The sequence below is a fragment of the Chaetura pelagica genome, unplaced genomic scaffold (assembly GCF_000747805.2).
Source record: "Chaetura pelagica isolate M959 unplaced genomic scaffold, ChaPel_1.0 scaffold596, whole genome shotgun sequence".
NCBI classification, from domain to species: domain Eukaryota; kingdom Metazoa; phylum Chordata; class Aves; order Apodiformes; family Apodidae; genus Chaetura; species Chaetura pelagica.
The window spans coordinates 434,072-442,538 of NW_009953725.1; the positions used below are offsets into that span (position 1 = coordinate 434,072).

Sequence of the window (8,467 nt, forward strand, 5' to 3'; positions counted from 1 at the left end):
TGGAAAATATAGTATCCTGTCACACATATGATTTTCTACTTGTTTACTATATTACATTGGCTTGAAAAGTGGGTGGAATACGGTTTTATAACTAAGAAGAATTGGTAGGATTCTGGGCCTATCTTTAAAAATCCTGGTGTCTGTGTCATCTCTTTTTCCGTCATGTGCTCTTCTATTTTCCTATCTGCATGCTTCTTCTTTTCTGCCTCCCTTACCTGAATATTTTTCCTTACTTCATTTTTTAGCTTTCTTTGTTTAATTTTCTACTTTGCCTTCTGTCTCCTGGGGCACCTGTTTCCCAGATAAAACTTTCAATCAAGCCACTGAAATGCATATTGTATTTTCACTTAGTAATTACTTATATAAGCTTTCCTAGAATCTTTTAATTCATTTCTTTAGCCTTCTATTATTTTGCAGCTCTGTTAAAAATCCTCACCATCATCACTACCACCCCAGCAAAACAAAAACAAAAACAAAACAACCTGTGAGAAGATCTGAGAATTAGGAGATGCAGGCAAAAGGCAACAATCCACCAGATGGTGGCTAAGGATGGGTTGTTGGTAGATGGTGATGGGCCTCACGGCTGCCATCCTCAAGACTTCTGGTCTATTCTTTGTTGAAATCCAGCAGCATTTTGATGAACTTGGAAGCACCACTTCCTGGATCACATCAGTAACAATCACCATCTTTCATTTAGGAGGTAGGTAGAAGTGCTCCTCTAGCACTTTAATGTCTTAACTACTCTAGAATTTTGAAAAGCTTCCTTAAAAAAAATCCAGAAAATGAACATATGTAAGGACAATACTTCCTTATTCTGTCTCTACAGAAAACTGGCATTTGCTTCCTCTCATAAAAATGCATTGATGCTCAGACATGGAATGGGTTAATGAGGACTCTGTATATACAGAGGAATCTCTTTGCTTTAAATAGCTTAATGTAACTAGACTCATGATTCACTTTCCTTACAGGCTTTGAATCAAACTCTTTGGAGATAATCCCAAGAACTGTGGAACTTGTTGGATCATGCTCTTAAACCAGATTATGCAAGTTCACAGTGACTGTAACTTTTTCAAAGTACTTTAAGGCATAAGGACTGTGATCCTACCTAGCAGATAAGCCACCTGCTACCAAAATTCTGACTCTCCATCCTGTTTTCCCCTCACTTCTCCTTTTTGTCTTCACCAAGATCTCCCTTCCTTTACACTTGTTAAAGTTTGGCTCTCCCTTTTCCCCCTTGGAATGATTCCAAGTCATTGATCTAGTAGAAAACTCAGCAGATTATAAAAAAACAAACCACTCATAGAGAGCATAAGGATGACAAGACCATCCAAGCAGAGTGTAAGGAAAGAGAGAGTGCACTATCCCAGTCAAAGACAATGAGCTAGAGGATCAAGTAAAATACCACATCTCACCAAATGAAGGAGGGAAAAATACTAAACATACTGCATTTGGCTCTTAAATTAGTTGTTTACGGAGTCCTTTGTGCCCTTGTAAACTGCATGATCATTCACCATTATGGTGAGGATTCCAAACGCGTAGGCAGGAACTGCAGAGTATTTGTGAAGTCTGCTCTACATATTCTTATATAGATATATGGACGCAATCAATAAGTATTCTTGTGTAATAAATGCTATGATAATTTTGTTTGTGAAGACACTTGATTACAGAGACTCTATATAATTACATGCATCCTACTCAATTCACACAAATCAGTATTATTGCTTGTAATTGCAGTACTTCCAAAGATCACGAGCAACTGATGTTTCTTGGAAAAATGTATTCAGAAGAAGAACAGTAGTTCAAAGTCAAAGTAGAAAGATAAAGCAAGTTATGGGATTTTATCAGTTCCATAAACTGCTGTCCTTGATGCTTGATTTACCTTATTAGAACTTGTTTCATTCTGACATAAATAATTCATTGAAAAATCAATGAAAAAGCTGATTTTCCACCTTCCTCAGGGACTGCAGAAATGAATAAATGGGAATCTATCAACTTGTTTAGCAAGTTAGACTTATCATTGACATATTGAATTACTATTGTCATTCAGGCATATGAACATATTGAGGAGAGAAAAGCCAACATAGGAAGGTAAAAGAATTAACAGTCCTGTGTTAGGTTTTGTTATGTTTTGGGTTTTTTATTGTTTTGGAGGGTTGTTGTTGTTGTTTCTTTAATGTATATTTACATGATATAGGAATGCATGAAGGACAGAGGATATTAAATCAAAATATCAAGTATAAACCAGCAAAATTGTAATTGCCTAGCCAGGTGTGAGGTCATACTTCAAAGAAGGCAGCTGTGATTTTCAGCAAAAATTTATTTTAATTCTCTACAATTCTTTGAAAATAATTTTCTTTCAATGAAAACAGCTTGATGGTCAAACATCTCAAAACCCTTCTGTGTAGCAGCTCATAATGTCTCATGTCACTAGATAATTTTTCTTATCTTCTCCTGCCTTTGCTTCATTTATAGGAACTTGAAAATTTTCTGCCGAAGATCATCTGAGCCTCCCCTTCTTTGAGCATCTTTCCTGGCCTGGCTTAATCTTTCTTAATATGTTCCTCTGGGAAACATTCAGTGTCATTTGACTCAGTATGAAGGATGATCAGTGAACTGTTATTTTTTACCATTTGGATACTTTCAACAGCAGTTCTGTGTTTTGTGTGGAAGGAGAGCACGTGCTTCTACTTTTGGGGTTTGCACCTGTAACAGCTGTTCAATTTACCACAGGAAGGATTCTTCCCATCACACACAGAGGCCTTCTCTTGGTACTGATGTACATCTCCTATCGCATCTTTGCATTGTGATTACCATCCCTTTCCATTGTTTGTAAGTTTTCTGCCTATTGCCCTTTATCCTTTCAGAATCTGGACCCTACCTATCTTCTCCATTTCCAGTTCTGTGGCTAGCTTCTTTCTTCCTCTAGCTGCCCCATTTTCAATTTCTGCCTATTTCTTCTTCTTGTGCTTTATATATCTGAATTCCAGTTTAAATTTCACAGGCTTTTCAAATCATTGCATTCTTGCTGTACATGCTCTTAGGGTTTATATGACTTCTCACAGTTGCCTGCTGCCAGACAGTGCACGTCCTGCAGATTTTGCAGCCACTGATATCTCCCTGCCAGGTTTATATCACTTGTCCTAGCTACCAAATTTTCTTTGGTCTTACCTTACTTAACACAAGTGAATGTTCAACAAACTGCCCCTACAAACTACTGTAAGTCCCTTGCTGCCTCTTCATTGTGCCTCTTTTCATTGTCTCTCCACTTACTTCATTTTATGGTCCTCATTAACCAAATTTCATTTTACCTCTCAACTCCAGTTTCCAGAATGTCCATAAATTTTAGGGAGCTGGCTCCCACTCGGCAGTCGGAAACCCCACGAGAACTGGTGGTGTTGCTGTTCCTTGGGAACCCTCTAGTGGCTGGGGTTGTTTTTAAAAAATCCTGTACTTGGAGTTTGAAACTTCCCCACAGAACAGAGAGTGCCTTTCCATGACAAGTACAGGCTTGATCTTACCTCTGGATGCTGATGGAAAAAAGGCAAGGCAGACTAACTGATCTTTAATTAAGCAAAAATATTCCTAACATTTCAGGAGCTTCCAGATGGTGACTGGTTTTTGCAATCACTGCACCGTGTCTGATTGGTACCTGAAGCAATTTTGCTCTCATGTGTTGAAGAGGTCCTGCAGTCTACTGAGAGAAACTGCTCCACTGAGGTAAAAATTTAAGAAATTAATTGGAAAAATATTACCTCAAAATAAACCTTGATTTTTTGTCAAAACATTTGCAATTCTGTGAACAGATGATTTTGCAAAGCTCTAGAAGATAGATTACTTTTCTCCAGAAAGTTTTCATGCCACTCACATAAAAAATACACTCTCAGTAATACAATTTTAATAGATTAACCTGGAGATTCTATGGCAAGAGTTTCACTTTCTGCTGAAGTGCTACACAAATTTCTGTCATGTTCCTAGTTGCATCCTTACATGAAATCCAGAAGAACTGTTCTGCAAGGAGGGAAATGAAATGCTCTTAAAAAAATGAAAAAAATCTACATATTTTTGAATGCATTTTAAAATCTGTGCCTCAGGGACAGTCATTTCCCTATCAGCAGGGATCCAGTTTTAAAATCTCAATTGCCCTGTCCTTTCCAGCAGAATTCAGGCTGTTTGAGGCAGCATTATATGCTTATTTCTCCTCCAAGGGCTTTATTTCATTGTTTGGTCCTGTTGATCTGCTTGATGTTTCTAACTTGTTTGTCTTTTTCCTATTTTGCTTGTGACCCAGCCCCTATTGCCAGCTCACTGTGTGTACAACACACCTGTCGGGCAGTTGTGATCACTGGAGGGCTCCTGGCTTTTTCAGGAATGGCACTGGGATTTATTGGACTCAGCATGGTCTAGATGTGTGCAACGACTGGCTTCCTACAGGGTATGAATTTATGATTTTTTTTCATCAGCAATTTAGACCCCCTATTTGCTAATTCTAAGAATTTTAAAATCTGATTTCTGTTTTGATTTTGTGGGCAATTAGAACCAGCAGCTTTCTTTAAAGGTAGTTTCCTTCATGTCCCACTCTGTAAGTAAGAATTTGCACCAGAAACCTGCAACAACAAAGAAGGTGAATAACTAGATGCTAGTCATTTCTACCTGCAAATTATATGCAAGAAGAAAATGAAATGTACAATTTTTTATTCAGAGCTAAGATGTCTGTGAAAGTTTAAAGAACCCAAAGGGTGCTGAATAACAAGGATATTGAGATTCCAAGTGTTGTGCTTTCTCTCAAATAATATTTTGTTTTGAACACAGGCCCAGGCTTTCAGTTGATTCCAATTCTTTCTTTTACTCCAGGAGAAAACAGGCCAGAAAGTTGTCCCCAGCAGCCATCAGATTTTCCTGGAACAGAAACCTAAGCTGGCAGGGAATAAAATAAATAATTCCCAGTTCCATGCTGGATGCCTGAGAAATTGTCTGGAATTTGAGCCTTTTGGCAGTTTGGGGCTGCCAGATAGTTTCTAGGGAGCCATTAAAATCACTGTAACTTGGTGCAGTCAGGCAAGAAAATGAAGAGCAAATGGAGGTAATACACCAGCTTCCTTCATGTCCACCTCACCTCCTACTTTGAACACAGCTCAGCTTGATCTGTTGATCTGATCTAGCAGTAGCCTTAATTAGGACAGTGTGGACAGTCTGGAGATCTGTCTAGTTTCCACTACATGGCCATGTGATCTCTCATCCAGTGGCAAACTTGTCAAAGAAATTTATTTTTTTTATTTCCCCCTGCAGTGAGAATATAATTGTGTATACATCATACTCCTGCTTTTTTGCTTGAATATGAAACTCACTCTTACAAAATGTATGACACAAATATACTCTTACACATAGTACAGCTCAATTAATGTTTTTCTTTTACCATTTTTTAGCTTTGCAAATGTAGGAGCCTTGTCTGATACAATTTCCATCTTCACACAATACCTCAGTAGTGTCTAACTGGTTCTATTTGTGTTGGTGTTTTTCAGGACTTGGGATTTCCTTTTCATGGACACCAGCCATTAGCACTGTTAGCTGTTATTTCTCCAAGAAATAAGTCTTGGCCAATGCTATTGACAGTGCTGGAAAATGTGCCTTTGCATTCACATTTGGGCCATTTTTCCAGTGGTTGGTAAGTCAATATGGATGGAAAGGTGTCCTCTTGATCATAGATGGCATCCAACTCAATATTTGTGTCTGTGGAGCACTGTTGTGACCTCTGGCAAGCAGCTGTCTCCTTGGGGCTGGCCATTCTGAAATTGAGACACCACCTGGCAATGGTGCATCTAGCACAGGCAAAGAAGACAACTCTCCCATCACACACACAGCCTTCAACTGGATGCTTGTGAGGAAAACAGAGTTTGTACTTTATGCCATTTTTGGCATATTAGCTGCTATGAGGTTTTTTTGAGGGTTTTTCTCACATTACAGTGCTTGCAGATGCAGGCATGCCAGATTTTGACAGTGCCCTGGGGCTTTTCATGCTCATTCAAAGCACTGAAGGTTTTGTAGGGCCTCCTCTTGTTGGTAAGTTAAGATGCTACTTTGCCAAATGCTGTTTACAAGAAGAAAGGAGAATAATAACCCAAACTTAAAAATCTGGACCTGGACCCAGATTTCCCCCTTTTTTTACTCAGAGGATCTGGACCAAGAAGGATATAGAAACAGTGAGTCAGTTTTATTCCTTTCCAAAATGTCTTGCTCCTTCTCTGGGGTTTTAGAGATGCTAGTTCAACAAGGCAGTGGGGAAGAATGGCAGTATTTTCATGGTGGTGTTTCTGCTTCCTGAGTTCCACAGAATCCAACTTGATGGACTCCCACTGTCTCGCTATGAAAGTGTAACTTCGGAGCAAGCAGCAGATCCGCACTTCCAGAGAAGAAACCAAAACTGAGACTAGTGATGTTGCATAGATTCTGGTGTTGTTGGGAGGGTTTCTACAGAAGGTTAAATTGAACAGCTTGAAACTTTAGGCTAGGTGAACCTCAACAAAATATTCACAGAGATGCCTGCTGTTTTCAGGCAGCATTTGAGCTAACTGACACAGGAAACAGAAAAGGCAGCACATAAAAACAGTGGGAAGAGAGAGCAGACAATGAGACGGCACATGGATTTATGGGCTGGCAATGAGGCAAAGTAATCTTGGAAAAATGAAAGACAAGCTGCAAGCTGTAGGGACTTTACAAAATGACATGGCAGAAAAATGACCAGTGTGACTCTTCAAATGTGGATCTGCGTCCTCATCCAAAGACCACTGCTCACACACTGCAGTGACTTTTGTGGTAATGGCAGCAGTACTAAACTGCAAATGGGTGAGACTGAATAGTGGAACATTTCAATTCACTTTTAAAAATATTGCAATCAAGAAGATTTATAGATAATTTGAGACAGAGCAGTATCAAAAGTAGATTGGGAATATCTGAATAAAATACAAAGATAGCAAGATATTTATATATAGTGGCTGCTCACTAGTACTGATTACCTGGGGATCCATGCAACCCCTTTGTGTATATGCAATAAGCTAAAAAGAAGGTATGGAAGAGGCAGGAACCCTAAGTGCTTCTTGAGTTCTCCTCTCCTACTTCAAGAGTGAAGTCTAAAAGATTTGGATTCAGAGTTCCTTTGTGTAACAGGACTGATGTTATGTTGGAACAAGGGCTTGGGAGTACAGTAAATGTTTGCAGACTTCCCATTGTGAGCCCAAGCAAGCAGCCTTTGCCAGCCCACAAATGAACCTGCCATCCAACCCACAGAGCAGCCAATGCTACCACATGTACTGCTGCTGTACTACTACTATGCTACTGTTTTTTCAGTACTGTACATGATGACATGAGGTATTTTTGTTGGCTTACAGCTACCTAAAAACCAGGGTCTTGTCTTTTGTTAACACATGTGACTCTGTAAAATGATCAACAGGAAATCCCATAACACTGCAGGCAATCTGTCTGTCTCCAGCAGAGGCCTCTCTTTTCCTTATGCTGTACAGTTGTTGTTTCCTTATGCTCTTTCATGCTGTACAGTTGTTGTCCAAAGTACAGCAGCTGATGACAGCTACACCACAGAACACGGGGTTACTCATACAAAGCTGCATGACTTGGCTTTTTTCTGCCACTACCTTCATTGTCTGCCAAGTCTTAGGTTGGAAAGTGATTCAACAGTATAGCATTTTTACTAACAATTCTCACATGCAAAGTAAATGAGACATAAATTTTGTTTCAAATTTTAAAATGCTATAAAAGGGTGATCCATGCACTCACGATGCAGAAAGCTGAAAGAAGACAGGTATGTAACCAACATGCTGCCTTTGTGAGAGGATATGTTCACACTACTGAGCTAATTCACATTAGCCTCTTTTCTATCAATCACATTGCTCTCATTTGTTTCTTTCCAGGTCTGATCATGGACATGGCTGGAGATTACAGGGCAAGCTTCCACATGGCAGGCATTACTCTTGTCCTATCAGCTGGATTTTCAGTTACTTTAGATAAACTGCAACACAGAAAAGAAAGAGGAAGCCACATTGATACTAAACCAGAAAAGTCAACATTACTCTACTCTTTCCTCCATCTCCTGAAACTTCAGAACAGAAGGTATCAAGATCATGACATGGTGGTGTGACTACAGTGGACATCTTCACAGCATTCCAGCATGTATGGAACTGCTTTTTATCCAAACTCAATCACAGCAGGCTTTATAAAATTATGGAAGTTTTGGATAGGAATATTTGAAACTGAGGATAAAAGTAATTAGTTTACATTGAAAACATGCCAGTGACCATTGTCATATTGTTTCAATGTTGAAGTTGCAGTTCAACCCTACAAGTCTTCAACACAGTCCTGTGGGGCTACGATAAGCAAAGCAGGGAAACTATTATCTAAATGAAATTACCATGAAGGATGTATAAACCAGACAGAAGTCTTCCCTTGAAATACAGACTAC

The 8,467-nt window shown here is 39.2% G+C and overlaps 1 pseudogene; it reads left to right on the forward strand.

Annotated features, from left to right (window-relative positions):
* Positions 1 to 508: 508 nt before the first annotated feature.
* On the forward strand, positions 509 to 8,146 carry LOC104391387 (annotated as a pseudogene).
* The last annotated feature ends 321 nt before the right edge of the window (positions 8,147 to 8,467 follow it).